A 22,535-nucleotide genomic window follows, 5' to 3' on the forward strand; every position below is an offset into this window, starting at 1 on the left:
TTTGTCTTAAAATGCAGGGGGTGTGGGTTTGATCCCCGGTCGGGGAGCAACATGCCTCGCAGCCAAAGAACCAAAACAGAAAACAGAAGCAATATTGTAACAAATTCAATAAAGAGTTTTAAAATGGTCCATATAAAAAAAATCTTTAAAAGAAAAAAAGTAGGGGGGGCTGAGATCTAGACTAAAGGTGGGTAAGGAGGACCTGAAATCCTCCCTTTCTGGTGAAGCTTGGCTGTGAATGGAAGAAAGGGCATTGGGCATTCATTCAAGGCATAGAGCATCAAACAAGATCCTTTTAACCTCCCACTACCTATAGTTGATATCTGCGGACTTCTATGGTAAATGAAGATGGAAAAATTGCTGGTCTTAGGGAAACATTCAAAAGAGGGTGCAAAGCCTGGAGGCTGAAAAGCTGGACGGAGTGTAGTCAATGAAGTAAGAAAATCTCCTCCTAGGCATTAAAAGGAAAGGAACATAATGTTTAGAACTAATAAATGAATTCAGTAAATTTTCAGGATACAAAATCAATATAAAAAATCTGTTACATTCCTATACACTAATAACAAACTATCAGAAAGAGAAATTTAAGAAAACAATCCCATTTACAATTACATCAAAAAGAATAAAATACCTAGGAATAAATTTAACCAAAGAGGTGAAGGACCTGTACACTGAAAACTATAAAACATTGATGAAAGAAATCGAAGAAGACACAAATAAATAGGTATTCCACGCTCATAGATTGGGAGAATTAATATTGTTAAAATGTCCATACTACTCAAAGCAATCTGCAAAGTCAGTGCAATCCCTGTCAAAATGCCAATGGCATTTTTCACAGAAATAGAACAAACAATCCTAAAATTTGTATGGAACCACAAAATACCCCAAAGAGACAAAGCAATCTTGTGAAAAAAGAGCAAAGCTGGAGGCATTGCAATTTCTGATTTCAAGCTATATTACAAAACTATAGTAATCAAAACAGTATGGTACTGGTATTAAAAAAAAAAACACACACATAGCTCAATGGAACAGAATAGAAGGCCCAGAGATAAAGTCACATATATTTTAAAAAGGAAAGGAATGTAAAATAATTGGAGATGGAGCTATATTTCTACAAATATCTTTTTTATTTATTTCACTTTGATTAAACTATTCCTCTCTGCCAAGCACTGTCCTAGGCACTAGGGTTAAAACATAATTCCCTGTGTCTAGTAGTAAAAAGAGGTTCATAAATGGAAAATCATAGTTGTAATATTTAATAAGATAATAAAACAAAGCAAGAGATCAAGAGGAGGGAGATGCTTCATCCCTGCCTCAGGATGATTCCAAGGGGAAGTGGCATATAATCATGATAAGGAGGAAAGATGGTAGAAGGTGTTTTCTAATCCACATTTTTTTCTTTGCAATTAACAAGGATAGAACTAAGGAACCACATGTAAGCTTAAGTAAATAAATAAGAGCTGAGAGTATGAGAGGGTCAGTAAAGCAATCAGACAGCATCTCCTTCTGCATCTTCTACATTAGAATAGAGTACCTTGCTCCATTCTAGAGACCTTATTTTAAGAGCATATACTGATAAATGATAGATGCCAGAAGAAGGTGAGCAGATGGGAGCATCTGAGGACATATCCTACAAAGAATATTTCAAAAGGTGTTGGTGAGTTCCGGCTGGAGCAAAGGGGATGGAGATAATCCTTGACTGCTGAGCACAGATATGAACCCTTCCCACAAACCACCCAGTCATCCATTGGTGGGAAGATGGCAGCATCAATTTCCCACATCCAGGTTTCTTGCTTCCCTTCCGCCTGCCTTATGATTGAAGAACAAATGGGACCGTGACTCTTTCCTGAAAAATTGCTGCCTGCAAGCTAAGCACCATCTGTCATACGTCCCAAGATCAATCCCTCTTTGCTGATGGCATTGGCTTCTGTCCCGGTTAGTAAATGTTGTCTAAATACCTAACATACATGGGGTGGGAGAGACAGAGGGAGAGAGGACCAAGTGGTTATTCACTGGGGCTAAGGATGGGGTAGAAAATTCATACTGGATGCAACAGAGGTCATCATAAGCCAGTGAGGTGGCGCATAGAAGGATCTCACATCTGTTGAAGAAACACCAAGGCCGATCAACAGAGAAAGCTAGTGAAGAGCAGAACCAAGGGTCTGGAGCTCTACAGTAATAGTATTAGAATGGATGAAACTTGGCATAGAATTCAGGAAGTTTGTGGAATAATTGTTGCAAAGGCCTGTGGGTGTTTGCAGATTCTCTTCACAAGCCTGTGGTCCATCAGCTTCTGTGAAAGAGCCAGAGGCAGGGCAAATAATTAGTGTCCACCTGAGAAAGCAGGCCTCCTTCTCCACTACGGTTCCATCACCCTCCTCAGCTTCTCCTAACAATATCTTACAGGAAGGACACAGACAATATGTGTAAGTGTGAGTCCTCCTGCCACACATTCTTACTGTTGTGGCTGTCACCAGTAGCTGCAGACAGATGAAGGAAGTGAATTCTGGAAGAGCTTTTGCAAATTTAGCTGAGAGAGTTGGATCCTCAGCAGAGGTTCAACAGCAGTGTTTCCTGCTGGGCTTATAAAGCAGTGGGTGTATTTTGGCCTCATGTAGGACCCGTTGTAAGCGATGCTAGAGAACTAGGGTACATCCCGCAGAGGGCAATCAAAAGGGTGAGGGGGGCTTCCCTGGTGGCGCAGTGGTTGAGAATCTGTCTGTCAATTCAGGGGACAAGGGTTCGAGCCCTGGTCTGGGAAGATCCCACATGCTGCGGAGCAACTAGGCCCGTGAGCCACAACTACTGAGCCTGCACGTCTGGAGCCTGTGCTCCGCAACAAGAGAGGCCGCGATAGTGAGAGGCCCGTGCACCGCGATGAAGAGTGGCCCCCGCTTGCCACAACTAGAGAAAGCCCTCGCACAGAAATGAAGACCCAACGCAGCCAAAAATAAATAAATTAATAAACTCTTACCCCCAACATCTTCTTCTTTTTTTTTTTTTTTTTTTTGCGGTACGCAGGCTTCTCACTGTTGTGGCCTCTCCCGTTGCAGAGCACGCGCTCCGGACACGCAGGCCCAGCAGTCATGGCTCACGGGCCCAGCTGCCCCGCGGCATGCGGGATCTTCCCGGACTGGGGCACGAACCTGTGTCCCCTGCATCGGCAGGCGGACTCTCAACCACTGCACCACCAGGGAAGTCCCCGGTTATCCATTTTAAATATAGCAGTGTGTATATGTCAATCCCAAACTCCCTAGCTATCCCTCCCCCAACCCATCCCCCCTGGTACCTAAGCACTTTCATCCTGCCTCATAGAGGTAGCTAGCCCACTGTGCAGATGCAAAGTCTCATGGGACATGGACAGAATTCCTACAACGCGGGCTACAGCTAGAGCTAGGAGAAGACGGACATAAGCACGACGAACAGGAATTCCTACCATTTGCACTCTGCAACAATCCACTGACCAGTCTCAAGAATGTTCTCTGGAGCAGGAACTGGGTGACCATTATGTCAGTAAGGCACTGCACTGGGTCCAACATCTTGAAGATCCTCTCCAAATGAAGATTCTATTCTTGGATGATAGGTGAATATTAGAGAGTTCAGGGAACCCTAAGGATGTTTTTAGGGAGAGAGGCATCCACAATCACCCTTCTCCCATGCCCTCACCCACTGGAAGCCCCTCCCACAAGCTACCTTTCATCTCCTATGTTACAGTTCAGACCTGATCATTTCTCACCTGTAACTATGACTTCAGCCTCATGACTTACAGATCATGTCACTCTCCTGCTTCAATGACTTCTTAGTCTCTCTTGATAAAATCCCTAGCGTGACGTTCCATACTCCTCTTGATAAATCTCCCTCCATTTCCAACCTTACATTCTTCTTCATTCCCATAGGAAGCTGAAGCCATAAGATGTTGAACTACTTAAAATTCTAAAACACTGTTTTGTACTTACGAGTTTTTGCAAATTCTGTTCCCTCTATCCAGCACCTCCATCCTTCCCTTACCCACCAGAAATTTACTCTCCAGAAATTCAAAGATTTGGAACAATTTGCCTGATATTGCTAAGACCCCCATTTTTTTTTTTTTTAGCATATATTATATTAAGTGCTTAATTGCTTTGCTTCTCACAGGTCTGGTAGCAAGGAGCACTTTTTTTTTTTTTGCTGAATCAGGTCTTGGTTGCTGCATGCGGGCTTTCTCTAGTTGCAGCGAGCAGGGGCTACTCTTCATTGCGGTGCGCGGGCTTCTCACTGCAGTGGCTTCTCTTGTTGCGGAGCACGGGTTCTACGGGCGCATGGGCTTCAGTAGTTGCAGCACGCGGGCTCAGTAGTTGTGGCTTGTGGGTTCTAGAGCGTAGGCTCAGTAGTTGGAGCACACGGGCCTAGTTGCTCCACGGCGTGTGGGATCTTCCCGGACCAGGGTTCGAACCCGTGTCCCCTGCAATGGCAGGTGGATTCTTAACCACTGCACCACCAGGGAATTCCCAGGAGCACTTTTTAATCCTTTCTTATTGATAGTGCCACCCAGCGACTCTGCTGGGTAAAAATCCTCCCTGGCTGTCAGGCATCCTCTTTGGTCACATGAGACAGTCCAGCTGGCGGTTAACAGCTGGTGGTTGCAGCAGCCATGTTGGTGACTACTGACTTCGCACAGACAGCTCAGCTTCCCTTGTTCATTTCTATTTTTATTAGCGCAGGAGGAAAAATAGCATCGGTTGGTGTTTTATAATTAGAAACATGACCTATATATTCTTGGCTGCCCCAACCTTTCCTAGAAGGGGAAAAGAAAGTGAAATTTAATTTCAGAAGCAAAAGTTTCCTAATCTGTGTACTCAGCGTTAATGCCTCCAGGTTAATTAAGGACAATGAAATGTGGTTGACTGAAGACAATGCGGGAAGGAGGGAGAGAAGTTAGATTCCAGAAGTACAAAGCTTCCAAAAGGAAATTGAAGAATAGGATACATGCCCACAGCAGTCACGGAGTTTTAAATAGCTGAATCTACTTAACTTGCAATTTAAGTCTTCTGAACACAGCCTTGGGAAAGGAATGTTTCTGTGGGACTTGGGAAGCCAATCCAGACGTTCTATTCTGGCCCTTGAGATGTGAAGGTCCTAAGTCACCACCTGTTTCAGGGGACCATGAGGTAACTTAGTGTCCAAGCAGGAAGGACCCAGACTTGCAGGTCTGTTTGCCACCAGACTCGAGAAAAGCACAGTCTCCAGATAAGTGAAACTCTTTGACCCTTTTTCCTCCTCCTTTTCTCCCGTTTCTATTTTGATGTTATTGTCTCAAAGGCCTCTTGATAACTCATCATCTCTTTCTGTTCATTTCCAGCATGGACCCTCAGCCCTACCAAATCCATGAGCCAATGAGACTCTGGTCTGGTTCCCATACATGGGGTCTGATCCAGCCCAGATCCCAGTATCTCTCAAATGAACTCCCCGTGCTGGGAATTCACCAAGCTGAAACTTTCCTCTGGGGGCCCCATGAGCCTGAGTGGGATTCAGCCTGCTTCCAGGCACTCCCCCTGGTCAAACAGGAGTCAGGCCAGACCAGTCAGAGACAAGATCCCCTCACAGTTTCTGCTGGTCCCAATCAAAGAAAGACTTGAGACCAGACCTTGTTGCCATGGATACCATGCTGTGAAGCTTCGTGGAGATAGCCCGCTAAACTTTCATGGCAAAGCTTTCTTCTATCACCTACTGCTTTAAAATTCTTAGGGGGTCTGGTTCCAGCTCTGTGATAGCCTCAGAAATGTCCCTTTCTGGGTTTGCTTCCTCTGCAGTGAAGTGGACACAATGACTTCTGCATTTGCCTCTGCAATTCTCCACTCTTCCACTCTGAGGCTGTCCCAGAGCCTAAGAGTGCCTTTCTTTGGCCCTCAAGCAAAAGAAAATCCTACCACGAAGGTGGAGTAGATCAGTGACCTTAGCTACCAGGTAACTGAGGAAGGAAGAGACAAAAGTGGGTGACTTGGAGTGACAAGTGTTACTATTCGCCCAGTAGGTTTTCATTCCTGTATTCTGATCACAGACCATTTTTAACTTGGGGAATTTCCTCCGTAACTTCCAGTAATTCTGGTGGAGCTGCCCACCAGGTGCTCTACTCTCTCCTCCCCACATAGGGGTGAACATGTGACCAAGAGTAGGCTTAGCACGCACTGTGGCCCCTCAACAATGTGACCGCAAATGAGCCAATCCAGGACATTTACAGATAGGAGACAACTAGCTAGTTCTTTCCTTTTACCTGTGGAGTGAGAATTCTAAGGATTATGGACACACCGCTACGGATGACCATTTGTTCTCAGCCACATAGAGGAAGATAAGTGAAAATGAGGGTTTGCTCAGACAAAGCAGATGAAAAGGAGGTGGAAAATGATTCTTGATCCCCACTCTTTGCTTTCCTAGACGTACCTTTGTACTTCCTAGATATTTCCCAATAAACCCTCTCTCCCACCACCAACACCCCCCCTTTTTTTTTTTGGCTAAGCCAGTTTGAAAGTTTTTATTGTTTGAATGTGAAAGTGTCCTGAGTCATATCACAACTTCTTGCTCACCCCTCCTCTCTCTGTGTCTGAAACCCATCTCCCATTACATTTCAATGCCTTGATTTCCTCCATGGCACAAAACTGCCGTTGTTTGGACTTTCTGCCAGCCGTGATGGGGCCCTTCCGAGTCTTTTAGGGGTCCTTAGCCCTTGTGACAAACAGCAAGCACAGTCCCACTCCCAAGAAATACAGTGCAGGAGCCGTATCCAGTTGTGCTCTTTATGTGGGGGGCACAGTGTCCAGGCATGTGGGAAGATGGAAGGATGAGGACATACCAGCCAAGGAAGGTAAGCCCCAACCATGCCAGAGGGAAATGAAACCCACATTTGCAACGTTTGCCTCAACTCAGCATAGACCTCCAGAAAACAAATGCCCCTTCCCCTAATCCCCTTAGACTAATCAACTTTATTAATCTCAAATAAATGTTAATTAATCCCAAATGGAAATGCTTAGGTGAACTAACCTTCTGTCCACCCAGCCTAAGGAAAGTGGCCAGGATATATACGTGTGTGTGTTGTTTATACCAGCTATATATATAATCCCACAACCTCCGCTTTTTGAAAGCTCCTGATTCCCTAGGTTGTGAAAGGATCGTGCAGTTTTAAAACCCTAAAATATAATAATTTCACACTTTAATTATTCCATGAATAACCACATCCAGTTTAAATGTGTCATTTGGCAAAGCCACAGAGACAAAGGAAAATGCTCCTAATGAATAATCTTTTAGAAAACAGCCCTGGAAAATCTTAGTGCTTTTTGGAGCACGATATATTAAATGCAATTTTAGTTTTCCAGTTTTTGCCCAGGTTTCAAGTGGCAGAAGCAATCTGATGGGCTTATAGGCTCTGTATGTAGGTCACTGGCACATTTGCATGTCCTCCCAAGATCATTTTCCATAGGGTTTCTACTCAGGGAGTGAACACATCTAAAATTAAAACTCACTTTGGTGAGACTGATATTCAAATGGGAAAAAATAGAGTGGCTCCCAAGCTGCGCTGACAATGTTGGTTCCCTTTCAAAGTGTGTTCAAGCTGATGAGAATTACAGAGACGGCCACCTAAGCTCCCAGAGCATCAAACCGCTAAAACTGTATTTGGAAAAAAAAAATTGCAGTGTCGTTTACAATTCACATTTGCCCTTTCTAGATTTATGCCCAAAGGCATCTTGTCATTTATCGTTTGGCCAATGCCTCTTGGAGATGTTTTTCTGTAATTACTTCCATGCATTTTCACAGAAACATCTGCTCTCCAATGGTGATGCCCAAGAAGAACATTAGAGGGACTCTATATCCAGAAAGTCGTGGAATCTGAATTCTCAAAATGAGAAGCGACAAAAGCCAAGGAAGGACATGGGATAGAGTTTCCAATTCTGTATTTAGAAATTCTATATTCATCTATTAAGCTACGGAGGATGCAACAGAAACTACTTTTGCATTTGCCTTCATTCTTCCCTCTTCGGCCATCCAACAGAGGGTTAATCAGACCAATGTCACTGCAGGTCCCCTCAATGGGCAGGTTGTCCTAACGGTCCGTGAAGAAGGTTGAGAGCCTGGTGCACTTGCTTGTCTGTCTTCAGTCTGGGTTTTATCATTACCCCTTCCTGGGAGATGAGAACCAGGGACAACGGCGGCTTGCTGGCCTTTACGAGGAGCTCAGGCCTTACCTCCCTCCCCTCTCCATGCTCCCTGTGGAAGACGAGCAATCAGGGCCAAGGACTCAGTCGTTTCCAGGTACTAACTGTTGGTGAAGTTCAGAATAAAGACATTACAATCTACCTCTGCTGAATGCAGTGCGGCGTCACGTTTGACTGGCTCCCCGAGTTGACCGCCTCACACACCTGTTCCCCCCTCCCTATTTGCTCGCAGGCAACATTTACTTAGGACTTGGGGATGGCCCCCCACCCCTTATATGGGTCCATGTGGAGCCCAGAGAGATGGGATTTCAATGTCGTGGCTGAATCCAGTCCTTTTCTTTGCTTTGGGCTCCCGCTCTGACCCTGTGGGTGGAAGATGAATGGAGAAATAATCACTGGGCATTTTTTCTTGTGTCTCATTGAGGCTTGATGTTAGAGGAACCCAGGGGACCACATGAGTCCCTTATGCTTCAGCCCAACTCACCTCAGTAGGGTAAGTACATGCAGTTAGGAAGGACCATCTGCCACCCCTGGGAGTATTTCTGCTTCTCTGTTTCACTGACAAATCGACTCAACCCATCCCCAGTCTTAGACTCATTTACTCAACAAACTTTTATTGGGCCCTATGACAGGTGCTGGGGAAATAAAGTTGATCAAGGTACAACTGTGATCTAAGAAGCGTATAGCATGGTGCAGACGGAGTTGTATGTACAGATAGCTACAAGCCAGGGCAATCCACACAAGCACTATCAGGTAGACGTGCCAAACAGTGAGGCAGCCCATGGCCAGATGTTCCTGGTGACGGAGAGAAGACTCCAAGTGTGGGCTGAGTGATGAGCAGGCGTCCACAGCATCGGCAAAACAAGAGAGGAGGTTCTAGGCAAATGGAGCAGTAAATTAAAAAAAATACAGGGCAAGTATGAAAATCTTAGCTTTATCTGGAAACAGTGATTGGGTATTCCAGCATGGCTAGAAAATAGGACCTAGTAAAAGAAAACAGGAATACGTGAAAGAGATAGACCAGGGCCTCATCATGGACGTTCTTGTACATTATTCACTCATCCATTTGTTCATTCATTCTACAGATATTTATTGAACATGTTCTCGGGATCTACACTCTTCTAGGCACTAGGAATACAGCAGAAAAGAAAACACACACAATCCTGATTTCACGCAGCTTACATTCTAGCAAGGGGAGGTGAATAAGCAAACAAATTAACAGGTGAGGTTAGTACTGTGAAAAAGAGTCAAGGTGGATAAGACAGCAGGAAGAGATGAAGGATGTTGCTTTACACAGGGCGCTCAGGATGGCAAAGAACTGAAGGAAGTAAGAAAGCGGACCGGGGACCAGGTCTGACCAGTGTTGTCATCTCTACAGCTTGGTGTTCATGGGTCTAGGCTGGGCCCTCAGGGCTGCTGAGCCATGTAATCATGGGTCCCCGGTCACTTGCTTGACCCCTGCCCCACAACAGTCCTTCCAACCCTTTCCATCCCCTGGAACTCTGCACCAGCTGACCCTACACAGAGTAATTAGAGGTCACAGGACACAGCTTCTGCCTTTTGTGCCACAACCGGAAATGCATTTCTGCGTGCACCCAAAGTCAGCTCGCCAAGAGCCAGAGCCCTGGAGTTCAGTTCACTGATTCACCAATCTGATGAAGACCATTGACCAAATCATTTGCTAAATTTACCACATGTCCGTGCTTATCAGAAATGCTGTTAACCACTTTAACAGTGACTATGTAATAGCTTTAAGAATGTTCAAACTTTATTCTCAGTAGTGAAATATAATTTTCTAAATATTTCATCATCAGAAACAAAAACGTCAGCATTCTATGTGAGAATTTTTCAGTTAATGTTGATACTTTAATTATTTTTGAGATGCTTTTTTTCTTCCGGTTTTATTGAGATATAATTGACACAGAGCACTGTATCAGTTTGTGTACAGCATAATGATTTGACGTATATTGATATATCATGAAATGATTATCACAATAGGTTTATTGAACATCCATCATTTCATGTAGGTACGACATTAAAAAAATAGAAAAAACATTTTTTTCCTTGTGATAAGAACTCAGGATTTACCCTCTTAACTTTCATATGTGATAATTATATTTATTATGTTGTACATTACATCCCTCGTACTTACTTATCTTATAACTGGAAGTTGGTACATTTTGACTGAGTTCATCCAATTCCCCTTCCCCCCACCCTCTGCCTCTGGTGGTCACAAATCTGATCTCTTTCTCTATGACTTTGTTTTTGAAGTATAACTGACCTACAACACTATGTTAGTTCCTATTACACAACATAGTGATTGAGTATTTCTGTACATTTCAAAATGATCACCACGATAAATCTAGTTACCATCTGTCACCATATAAAAGTATTACATAGTTATTGACTATATTCCCCACACTGTACATTTCATACCTGTGACTCATTTATTTTGCAACTGGGAGTTTGTACCTCTTAATTTCCCTCACCTATTTCTCTCCTACCCCACCCCCTCCCCTCTGGTAACCACATGTTCTCTTTATATATGACTGTTTCTTTTTGGTTATGTTTGTTCATTTGTTTTGTTTGTTAGATTCTACATATACTTAAAATCGTATAGTATTTGTCTTTCTCTGACTTATTTTACTTAGCATATACCCTTTAGGTCCATCCATGTTGTTGTAAGTGGCAAGATTTCATTCTTTTTATGGCTGAGTAATATTCCATGGTGTTATATATATATCTCACATCTTCTTTATCTATTCATCTATTGATGGGCACTTAGGTTAATTCTGTACCTTGGCTATTGTAAATAATGCAGCAGTGAGCATAGGGGGTGCATATATCTTTTTGAATTACTGTTTTCATTTTCATCAGATAAATACCCAGGAGTGGAATTGCTGGATCATATGGTAGTTCTGCTTTTAATTTTTTGAGGAATCTTCATACTGTTTTCCATAGCAGCTGCATCAATTTACACTCCCACCAACAGTACACGAGGTTCCCTTTTCTCCATATCCTCGCCAACACTTGTTATTTCTTGTCTTTTTGATGATGGCCATTCTGACAGGTTTGAGGTGGTATCTCACTGTGGTTCTGATTTGCATTTCCCTGATGATTTGTGGTATTGAGGACCTTGTCATTTGCCTTTTGGCCATCTGTACATCTTCTTTGGAAAAGTGTGTATTCAGGTCTTCTGCCCATTTTTTAATTGGGTTGTTTGTGGGGTTTTCTGATGTTGAGGTGTATGAGTTCTTTTATTTTGGAGATTAACCACTTATCAGATATATCATTTACAATTTTCTTCACCCATTCAGTAAACAGCTTTTTCATTTTGTGGATAATTTCCTTCACGGTGCAAAAGCTTTTTAGTTTGATGCAGTCCCATTTGTTTATTTTTGCTTTTCTTTCCCTAGCCTGAGGAGCCATATCGAAAAAAATATTACTAAGACCAATGTCAAAGAGCATACTGCCTGTGTTTCCTTCTACGTTTTGTGATTTCAGGTCTTCCATTTAAGTCTTTAATCTACGTTGAATTTATTTGTGTGCATGGTGTGAAAGAGTAGTCCAGTTTGATTTTTTTGCATGTAGCTGTCCAGTTTTTCTAACACCATTTCTTGAAGAGGGTATCTCTCCTCCTTTGTCATAAATTAACTGTCCATATAATGTGGGTTCATTTCTTTTTTAAATGTCTTCTTGTTGCTGTTTTTACCGATCTTTAAGCAGTTTTAGGATTTTTAATCTTTCTTCACAATTTCACATTTGTAGTTAATAGATATGACATCTGAGGTACAAGCCTAGAGTCCACTACATTCATTTCTTCTGAGAATTCTCATTCTTTTTCTCTTGATTTGAATGGTATTAACATTTTATGTCTAATTTTTATACAAATTATGACAAGTCAACACATCCAGACTCTTCCTTATTAGACATGAAAGTTTCATTTTAGCAATGTGTTTTCAGTCAATGCTGATTTCTTTAACATTTTTTTCATCTAGTTTATCTTTAAAAAGTTAATTGCTAGAAATATATACAAGGCTGATTTGAGGGATTAGCAAGTCAATACTGATGATGGAAAGCTTTTAAAAATAGAAAAATACTTTCAAAAGCACCAGAAAGATATCAGAAGTAACAAAGATGATCTTATCACATTTACAATATGTGCGAGTGACAGAAAAATAGCACTTTACACGGAAAAATGTTCATTTATCGTGATTTCTCTTTGGCCGAACTTTAAGAATTTCGGAATTGGCTTGCCAGTTTCTCAGGTGGCAGAACAATTTTAGATTAGCTCATAATTAGGAAGTCTTATTACATAAAATCAGTAACCAAACTTGAGCATTTCTGCCAAAGCTATAAAACAGTCACTTGAAAGCTCTTAAACTCCAAAGCTACAAATGATAAATACGATAAGTTTAACGAGTTGGTCATTTGATGAACTGAATTTTGACTCATTGAATTTTTGAGAATTAACTTCTGGCCAGATTGCCTGATTTTGGAAAGACCAATTCCTTCCCCCCAGGGGAGTCTGTCTCCACACCCCGCCTCCCACGGGCAGTTGGTCTGCAGGCTTGTTGTGTTCTTATCTGTTCACTCTTACTAGCGTTTCGGATTAGATAATAAATCTTGGGAAAATCCGGAGCCCTCTTAGGATCTGTCACTTCAGCTTCCTTGGTAAGACAGGATGGGACTGGGATCATGAGCTGTACCAACACCTTAACTGCAGTCGAGTCCACTTCCATTCATCCTCCCATATATCACTCTACTACGATCAGGACCTTTCCTTTCTGTCAGCTTATAATGCAGGAAGGAAGCCTCTGAATTTCTGTTGAAACGCTGACTTCTGTTTTATTTTGTTTTGTTTAACATCTTTATTAGAGTATAATTGCTTTACAATGGTGTGTTAGTTGCTGCTGTATAACAAAGTGAATCAGCTCTACGTATACACGTAGCCCTGTATCCCCTCCCTCTTGCGTCTCCCTTCCTCCCTCCCTATCCCACCCCTCTAGGTGCTGACTTCGGTTTTTAAGCGAGTCATTGGCCCAGAGGCCATCCCATTCTGAATGAGTGCCTAATACTCTTGATACCTGAATCCTAGCATTCTTGTTTTGAGACAATTATTCTCCATTTTACTGTAGGAGGGTCATCCCAGGTTTGCAAAAGGAAAACCTGAGGATTTCCTTGAAATTGTAAAGGCTCCCTCTGCCAGGAGAATGACAACCTAGGATGGAGAAAAAGGCACCAAACTGAAGTCAGGAGACTTAACTCCATCCAGGATGCCTCTCACTGGGTGACACCGAGTGCATTTCCCTTCTCAGCACCTCAGTTCTTATCACTGTGCAACTGGGGTGCAGGTGGGGTGATCTGCAACCTCTCTCAGCATTAACTCTCTGTGATTCTGTTATGCCCAGAGCTACTGGCCATGTCCAGAAAATGAGGCGTCCTCTGCATAAACCACTCTTTCCTGAATCACTGACAAACCACTTTTCTCACTTTTTTTTGCTTCCTGTATTTGATTTCAGACTGATTAACAAAGATCTCTATTCCAAAGAAGCCAAACTTCCATAACTGGGATAGGAAAGCCAAGGGAGAAGGTGTCCACCATCCTGGTCTAATAAGACTCCATCCCAGACACTGTTGTGTCTTAAACAAATCACCACCTCTGTGCTGTCTTTGTCTTTCCTTTTATAACACAAGGATAATTGTACTCCTCTTCTGTATTGTAAAAGGAAAATATGTTTGCCAAGATATTAAAGTATTTTAAAGTTCAAGTAGTCATTCTATCCTAACATAGCAGTGTTTGGGGCTGGATAATTCTTTGTTGTGGAGGAGCAGCCCTGGCCTTTACCAACTAAATGCTAAATAACATCCCACCCTAAGTTGTGACAACCAAAAATGTTTCCAGATATTGTCAAATATCACCAGGGGGCAAAATTGCCCCCACTTGTGAACCACTGTTATATAATAAATGTAAGATACGAATCTAAAATTTAGACAAGTTATTTAGTAAATCATGTTAATGATTTACATATACTAATATCACTTGATGTCTGGAAGTTAAGAATTTTTAGGCACATTGGTAAAGATTAAGAGCAGACCTGTGAAGGAGATGAACTTGGCTTTGAATTCTGCTTCTCAGCCTACTAGCTTAGAGATCTTAGGAAGGCAACATCACTTCTCCAAGCTTCCATTTCCTCACCTGTAGGATAGGGTTGTTGGGAGGATTAAATGTGATCACACATACTTAGCTACGTGGGTGTTGCATGATGGTAACTTTTGTTATCACAGCGACATCTGTTGGCAAAATTTAATATTACCACTCAGCTCTGCTAGAACTTTTATTGAATATGATTTATTGACCACGCACTGTGTGTGTACCAGATACTACTGAGTGCTGGAGATACAAAGATGAACCAAACAAAATCACCCTCCTCAAGTTGCTCACCCATTATTGGGGGAGGCAAGCTAGTCAATTACTGGTGCCTGTAGAACAGTCAGTGTGATGGCAGATCTATGGGGGTACAGTGGTCCAGAGACAAAGCAGTGTCTAACACTGTACTACAGAGATTCACATTCTATCGGGGTGACAAAAATGTGAACTCAGGGCTTCCCTGGTGGCGCAGTGGTTGAGAGTCCACCTGCCAATGCAGGGGACACGGGTTCGTGCCCTGGTCCGGGAAGATCCCACATGCCTTGGAGCGGCTGGGCCCGTGAGCCATGGCCGCTGAGCCTGCGCATCCGGAGCCTGTGCTCTGCAACGGGAGAGGCCACAACAGTGAGAGGCCCACGTACTGAAAAAAAAAAAAAAAATGTGAACTCAAACGATCTCTACGGTATGCTTTGTGCTGTAGCAGAGGTATATAAGGGAGAAGCTAACATTGCCTGGGAGAATCAGAGAATGCTTTTCAGAGGACGTGATATAATGTACAACAAGGCCTTTGAGAATAAACTGTTTAGAGATCACATTAAAGATATTTTTCAGATTTCCTGTAAATGTAAGGAAAGATGAGCAAACGTATCCATCAATGATGGAATTTTACTATTAAGACCCATAGGAAGGGTCTCACCTGACGGGGAGTCACCTGATCGTTGTACAAGCATTCTCTGTTCCATTGTGTCCAGGTCTGGTACATACGCTGGCATCTTAAAGAACTGACAAGCTGATACAGTAATTAGGATCATGATTAAAGCATAAGTGACCAACATTTTCAGGGCTTACCTAGTACTGAGACTTCCAAAGGAATCAGATCCGATTGCATTAGGCGGCCACTTTCCAATACAGAGTACCCCTATTGGGCACAGTTGTCTTCAAGTCACCTCAAAGATGACTTCCTCATGCCCTACCCATTGTCTTTGGCTAGACACTGATCCCTGGAACAATCGGCTGTGGCCCTCATGGCTGGGGTGACTTCAGTCAAGGCATACGGCACAAGCCACAGTAATAAATGAAGTAAAGATGTGCTTCAGGTCACCGTATGGCAGAAACTTTGAAGTAGATTGGCCTGATTAGCATATAAACCTGTATCTATGTGTTCGTTTCTAACACATTACCTGTGTGATAAATTATCATAAACTGGGTAGATGACAACAAAGAATAAATTTATTCTTTTACAGGTTTGGAGGTCTAGAACTCCAATATCAAGGTAACAATAGAGCCATGTCCTCTCCTATGGCTCTGGGGGAAGAACTCTTCCTTGATTCTTCCTAGCTCCTAGTGGCTCCTGGAAATGTCCGCATTCCTTGGCTTGTATGGCTGTACCTCTCCAATCAGCCTCCATCTTCACATGGCTTTCTTCTCAGTGTCTCTGGGTGCCTTCTCTTCTTCTTGAGGACACCAGTCACTAGATTTAGGTCCCATCCTAATCCAGTACGATCTCATCTCAGTCTTTTTAACTAATTACATCTGCACGCTATTTGCAAATCAGGTCACTTTCTGAGGTTCAGGATAGATGTGAATTTTTGGAGGACATTATTTGATCCATTACAAGCTGCAGGGGTATTAGATATTGGTCTCCAACTATAAGTTCAGCCTTTGATGCAAGCGTGAATTTATTTTAAAAAGTTGACTGGTGTATTTCAAAAGGAAAATATTAAACAAGCTGCTTTGAAGGACTGAGAGAGGAAGTTTTCAAAGTCATGTATGTGAATCTGGAAAAGTCATGGTAAATCTGGGCCTTAGGGCTAGGTAAAATTTCCACAGGGAAATGTAGTTGGGTCTAGATCACTTTTCAAAGAGGGAACAACAACAGCCAATGCGTAAAAGCAGACTTAGTCATTCAGGAAATAAGAGGTAAGCAAGAAAACTGTACTTAAGAGTGGGCCTTTGGCTAGACAGAAAAGAAAGCTTTCAGGTGTAATGAATTTTTTAAAAAAGTACTACCATTCCTTGTAGATTTTGTACTTTACAAATATCTTCTTCAAAGTTGTGAATCAATCGTATTTTAACTTTTATATTAGTATCTTCCAACAAAGAGAAGCATTAAAGGTTAATAAAGTAGCAAGTTTAACTTTTTCTTTATTGTTTGTGCTTTCCTTTAGTACTTAAAAAATCCTTTCTAACTCCAACATCAAAAATATTTTCCTGCATTTTATTTTTTACTTGTTTTACACACTTAAGTCTTTTAATTCATGCTACCATCAATTCTTCTAAGTATGAGTTGGGGACCTAATTTTATTAGTTTGGAGAAATTGACATTATAAACATGAATGTGGCATGACTCTCCCTTTAATCAAGCCATTTTTCTGGCTTATAAAAATGTTTTATAACAGTTTTTTGTCACAGGTGGACAAAGTTATACAAGAATGATGATTGCGATATTTTTCATAATTGTAAATGAAATGTCCTTCAAGAATAAAATGGGTAAATAACTTTCAGTGTATTTATACTGCAGTTAGCATAACAGAACTGGAGCCACACGTATCAGCAAGGGAAGTCTGAAAATTATTGTGTCGAGAGAAAATAAAAAGTTCCAGAATGATATTCTTTGAAACCATTTAAAATAAATAATAACATAAAACACACAAAACAATTCCATATGCTTAATATGTAGTAATAGCATAAAAACATGCAGGGGAACCATAGATACAACTTTATGAAGTGACCACTGGGCAGCAAGAAAAGGAATGGAATCAAGGTGGGGTTCATGGGGTGGGGGAAGTTCTCTGTTCAGCTCTATCTGTAATGTTAATTTAAAAACAAAACAACAACAAGCCAAAAAAAAAAAAACCTGAAATGATATTGTATGATGTTCTAAAACTGAGTGAAACTGGCTGGGATAGAACTGGGTTTGAAGTACTCGGGTGTTTGTTATAGTATTTTCTATGCAGTGATTTTCAAACTTTTTGACAGTGATCCACGGTAAGAAAGTAGTTATTTTACTTTGTGACCCAGAACACAGACGCAGGTGCGTGTACACACACGCACAAACACACAGAACTGAAACCAAAGTTTCATGAAAAAATATTTACCTTTACTAAATTAACGCACTCTGATATTTTCTACTTTATTCTATTTCTTTTCTAAACAAATGTTACCTGCAGTTTGAAAACTATTGGTTCAGATTTTTGTACGATGCACCAGTATACAATGAAAATATTAGCTAACATTTTAATTGGATGAAAGCACGGATTTATCTGGAAGGCTTGTTGATAATGCAGTAAAATTCATAGCTTGCTTGAGTCGCAAGAAAACAGTAATGTGCAATGGTTTTCAAACTATGTTCAGTCATGAAACCCTTTTAAAAAGCAAAATGGTCACCATATGCAAAGAAAGAGGAACACGTGACAACCTAAATACCAGCAACAGACTCTTTCTCAGGGGGAGAAATGTCGTCCTTTGCTGCACATCTCAAGTCAAAGGGGAGCCTCTCCAAGGCCTGGCTGCAAGCTTTGGAGGCAGAGAGAGGTTGCCTTGCACAAATGAAGAGGAGAACTTGGAACTTCCAGGGCAGTCCCACAAGGATGGGGTGAGGGGCAGGGTTAGGAAGGCAACAAGGAGCTGGCAAGATGGAAAAGGACTGTGAGCCCCCTCCCTAGAACCATCCTCCAGAAAAGGTTATTAAGCTCAAGGATGTCTGTGATACAGGAATTTGCTGCTGTAGAAATGAAGGGCTGCTGCGTATCAGGGTTGACTTGGTATGGCAGAGTAGCCCACGAGAAATCCAAAACCCAAGGAAGCCAAAGGAACAGTGGCATCCCTTGGATTAAACATAAATCAAGAGGAAGATTTGGATCTCCACCAGTGTCAAAGCGAGAGATCCAACATTTCAGCTAGATCATAAAGGGCAGGCAGTCCTTGGACGGATATTAGGTCGTGAGGTCATCTTGACATGTAAAACAGGCAAACACTGCTCTGATGAAGAGGGCAAGGGTAGGGGAATGGTGGGAGACAGGAAGGCAGAATGGGATGGGGAGAGCTTGAGTGGAGGCTTAGACTGCAGCCTCCCCCCTCCAGCAACTGAGGGACCGCTGGTAAAATGAGCACTCTGGGAAATGCAGTATGCAACCCATTTTACAGATCAGGAAACAGAGGCCCAAGATGACCCAATTCAGAAAACAATCTGGGAGGAGACCTTCAAGATGGTGGAGGAATAAGACGTGGAGATCACCTTCCTCCCCACAAATACATCAGAAATACATCTACATGTGGAACAACTCCTACAGAACACCTACTGAATGCTGGCAGAAGACCTCAGACTTCCCAAAATGCAAGAAACTCTCCATGTACTTGGGTAGGGCAAAAGAAAAAAGAAAAAACAGAGACAAAAAAATAGGGACAGGACCTGCACCTCTGGGAGGGAGTTGTGAAAGAGGAAAAGTTACCACACACTAGGAAGCCCCTTCACTGGCAGAGATGGGGGTTGGGGGGGAGAATCTTTGGAGCCATGGAGAAGGGCACAGCAATAGGGGTACAGAGGGCAAAGTGGAGAGATTTCCGCACAGAGGATCAGTGCTGACCAGCACTCACCAGCCTGAGGGGCTTGTCTGCTCACCCGTCGGGGCAGGAGGGAGCTGGGAGCTGAGGCTGTGGCTTCGGAGTTCAGATTCCAGGGAGTGGACTGGGGTTGGCAGCATGAACACAGCCTGAAGGGGGCTAGTGCTCCACAGCTAGCTGTGAGGGAGTCCAGGGAAAACTCTAGACCTGCCTAAGAAGCAAGAGACAATTGTTTCAGGGTGCATGAGGAGAGGGGATTCAGAACACCACCTAAACAAGCTCCAGAGATGGGTGCAAGCCACGGCTATCAGTATGGACACCAGAGACGGGCATGAGATGCTAAGGCTGCTGCTGCAGTCACCAAGAAGCCTGTGAGCAAGCACAGGTCACTCTCCACACCTCCCCTCCCTGGAGCCTGTGCAGCCCGCCACTGCCAGGGTCCCGTGATCCAGGGACAACTTCCCCAGGAGAACACACAGCGTGCCTCAGGCTGTTGCAATGCCACACCAGCCTCTGCCGCTGCAGGCTCACCCCGCATTCCATACCCCTCCCTCCCTCCGGCCCGAGTGAGACAGAGCCCCCCAAAGCAGCTGCTCCTTTAACCCCGTCCTGTCAGAGCAAAGAACAGACGCCCTCAGATAACCAATACGCAGAGGCAGGGCCAAATCCAAAGCTGAACCCCAGGAGCTGTGCAAACAGAGAAGAGAAAGGGAAATCTCTCCCAGCAGCCTCAGGAGCAGTGGATTAAATCTCCACAATCACCTTGATGTACCCTGCATCTGTGGAAGACCTGAATAGACAGCAATCATCCCAAGATTGAGGCAGTGGACTTTGGGAGCAACTACAGACTTGGGGTTTGCTTTCTGCATCTAATTTGTTTCTGGTTTTATGTTTATCTTAGTTTAGTATTTAGAGTTTATCATCATTGGTAGATTTGTTTATTGATTTGTTTGCTCTCTTGCTTTTTGTTTTTATATATAGATATATGCTTTTTTCCTTTTTCTCTTTTTGTGTGTATGTGTATGCTTCTTTGTGTCATTTTGTCTGTGTAGCTTTGCTTTTACCATTTGTGCTAGGGTTCTGTCTGTCCGATTCTTTTCTTTTTTTTTTAGTATAGTTTTTAGCACTTGTTATCATTGGTGGATTTGTTTTTTGGTTTGGGTGTTCTTTCTTTCTTTTTTAAATTACTTTTAAAATTTTTTATTTTTCATAATTTTTAAAACGTTTTAATTTTAATAACATTATTTTATTTTATTTTTTTCTTTCTTTCTTTCTTTTTTTCTCCCTTTTATTCTGAGCTGTGCAGCTAACAGCATCTTGGTGCTCCAGCTGTGTCTCAGACCTGAGCCTCTCAGGTGGGAGAGCCGAGTTCAGGACATTGGTCCACAAGAGACCTCCTGGCTCCATGTAATATCAAACTGTGAAAGATCTCCCAAGATCTCCATCTCTACGCTAAGACCCAGCTCCACTCAACGACCAGCAAGCTACAGTGCTGGACACCCTATGCCAACCAACTATCAAGACAGGAACAAACTGCACCCATTAGCAGAGAGGCTGCCTAAAATCATAATAAGGTCACAGACACCCAGCGGATGCAGTCCTGTCCACCAGATAGACAAGATCCAGCCTCATCCACCAGAACACAGGCACAAGTCCCCTCCACCAGGAAGCCTATGCAACACACTGAACCAACCTAACCCACTGGGGGCAGACACCAAAAGAAAAGGGAGCTACAAACCTGAAGCTTGCAAAAAGGAGAGCCCAAACACAGTAAGTTAAGCAAAATGAGAAGACAGAGAAATACACAGCAGATGAAGGAGCAAGGTAAAACCCACCAGACCAAACAAATGAAGAGGAAATAAGCAGTCTACCTGAAAAAGAATTCAAAGTAATTATAGTAAATATGATCCAAAATGTTGGAAACAGAATGGAGAAAATACAAGAAAGGTTTAACAAGGACCTAGAAGAACTAAAGAGCAAACAAACAATGATGAACAACACAAATGAAATTAAAAATTCTTTAGAAGGAATCAAGAGCAGAATAACTGAGGCAGTAGAACGGATAAGTGACCTGGAAGATAAAATAGTGGAAATAACTACCACAGAGCAGAATAAAGAAAAAAGAATGAAAAGAACTGAGGACTGTCTCAGAGACCTCTGGGACAACATTAAATGCTATAAGACTAGATGTCAATTACAGGAAAAAATCTGTAAAAAATACAAACACGTGGAGGCTAAACAATACACTACTTAATAACCAAGAGGTCACTGAAGAAATCAAAGAGGAAATCAAAAATACCTAGAAACAAATGACAATGAAAACATGATGACCCAAAACCTATGGGATGCAACAAAAGTAGTCCTAAGAGGGAAGTTTATAGCAATACAATCCTACTTCAAGAAACAAGAAACATCTCAAATAAACAACCTAACCTTACACCTAACGCAATTAGAGAAAAAAGAACAAAAAACCCTAAAATTACCAGAAGGAAAGAAATCATAATGATCAGATCAGAAATAAAGGAAAAAGAAATGAAGGAAACAATAGCAAAGATCAATAAAACTAAAAGCTGGTTCTTTGAGAAGATAAACAAAATTGATAAACCATTAGCCAGACTCATCAAGAAAAAAAGGGAGAAGACTCAAATCAATAGAATTAGAAATGAAAAAGGAGAAGTAACAACTGACACTGCAGAAATACAAATGATCATGAGAGATTACTACAAACAACTATATGCCAATAAAATGGACAACCTGGATGAAATGGACAAATTCTTAGAAAAACACAACCTTCTGAGACTGAACCAGGAAGAAATAGAAAATATAAACAGACCAATCACAAGCACTGAAATTGTAACTGTGATTAAAAATCTTCCAACAAACAAAAGCCCAGGACCAGATGGCTTCACAGGCAAATTCTATCAAACATTTAGAGAAGAGCTGATGCCTATCCTTCTCAAACTCTACCAAAATATAGCAGAGGGAGGAACACTCCCAAACTCATTCTACGAGGCCACCATCACTGTGATACCAAAAACAGACAAAGATGTCACAAAGAAAGAAAAGTACAGGCCAATATCACTGATGAACATAGATGCAAAAATCCTCAATAAAATACTAGCAAACAGAAACGAACAGCACATTAAAAGGATCATACACCATGATCAAGTGGGGTTTATCCCACGAATGCAAGGATTCTTAAATATATGCAAATCAATCAATGTGATACACCATATTAACAAACTGAAGGAGAAAAAGCATATGATCCTCTCAATAGATGCAGAAAAAGCTTTTGACAAAATTCAACACCCATTTATGATAAAAATCCTCCAGAAAGTAGGCATAGAGGGAACTAACCTCAACATAATAAAGGCCATATATGACAAACCCACAGCCAACATCATTCTCAGTGGTGAAAA

This window comes from Globicephala melas, chromosome 2 (genome assembly GCF_963455315.2).
Source record: "Globicephala melas chromosome 2, mGloMel1.2, whole genome shotgun sequence".
Classification (NCBI taxonomy): Eukaryota; Metazoa; Chordata; class Mammalia; order Artiodactyla; family Delphinidae; genus Globicephala; species Globicephala melas.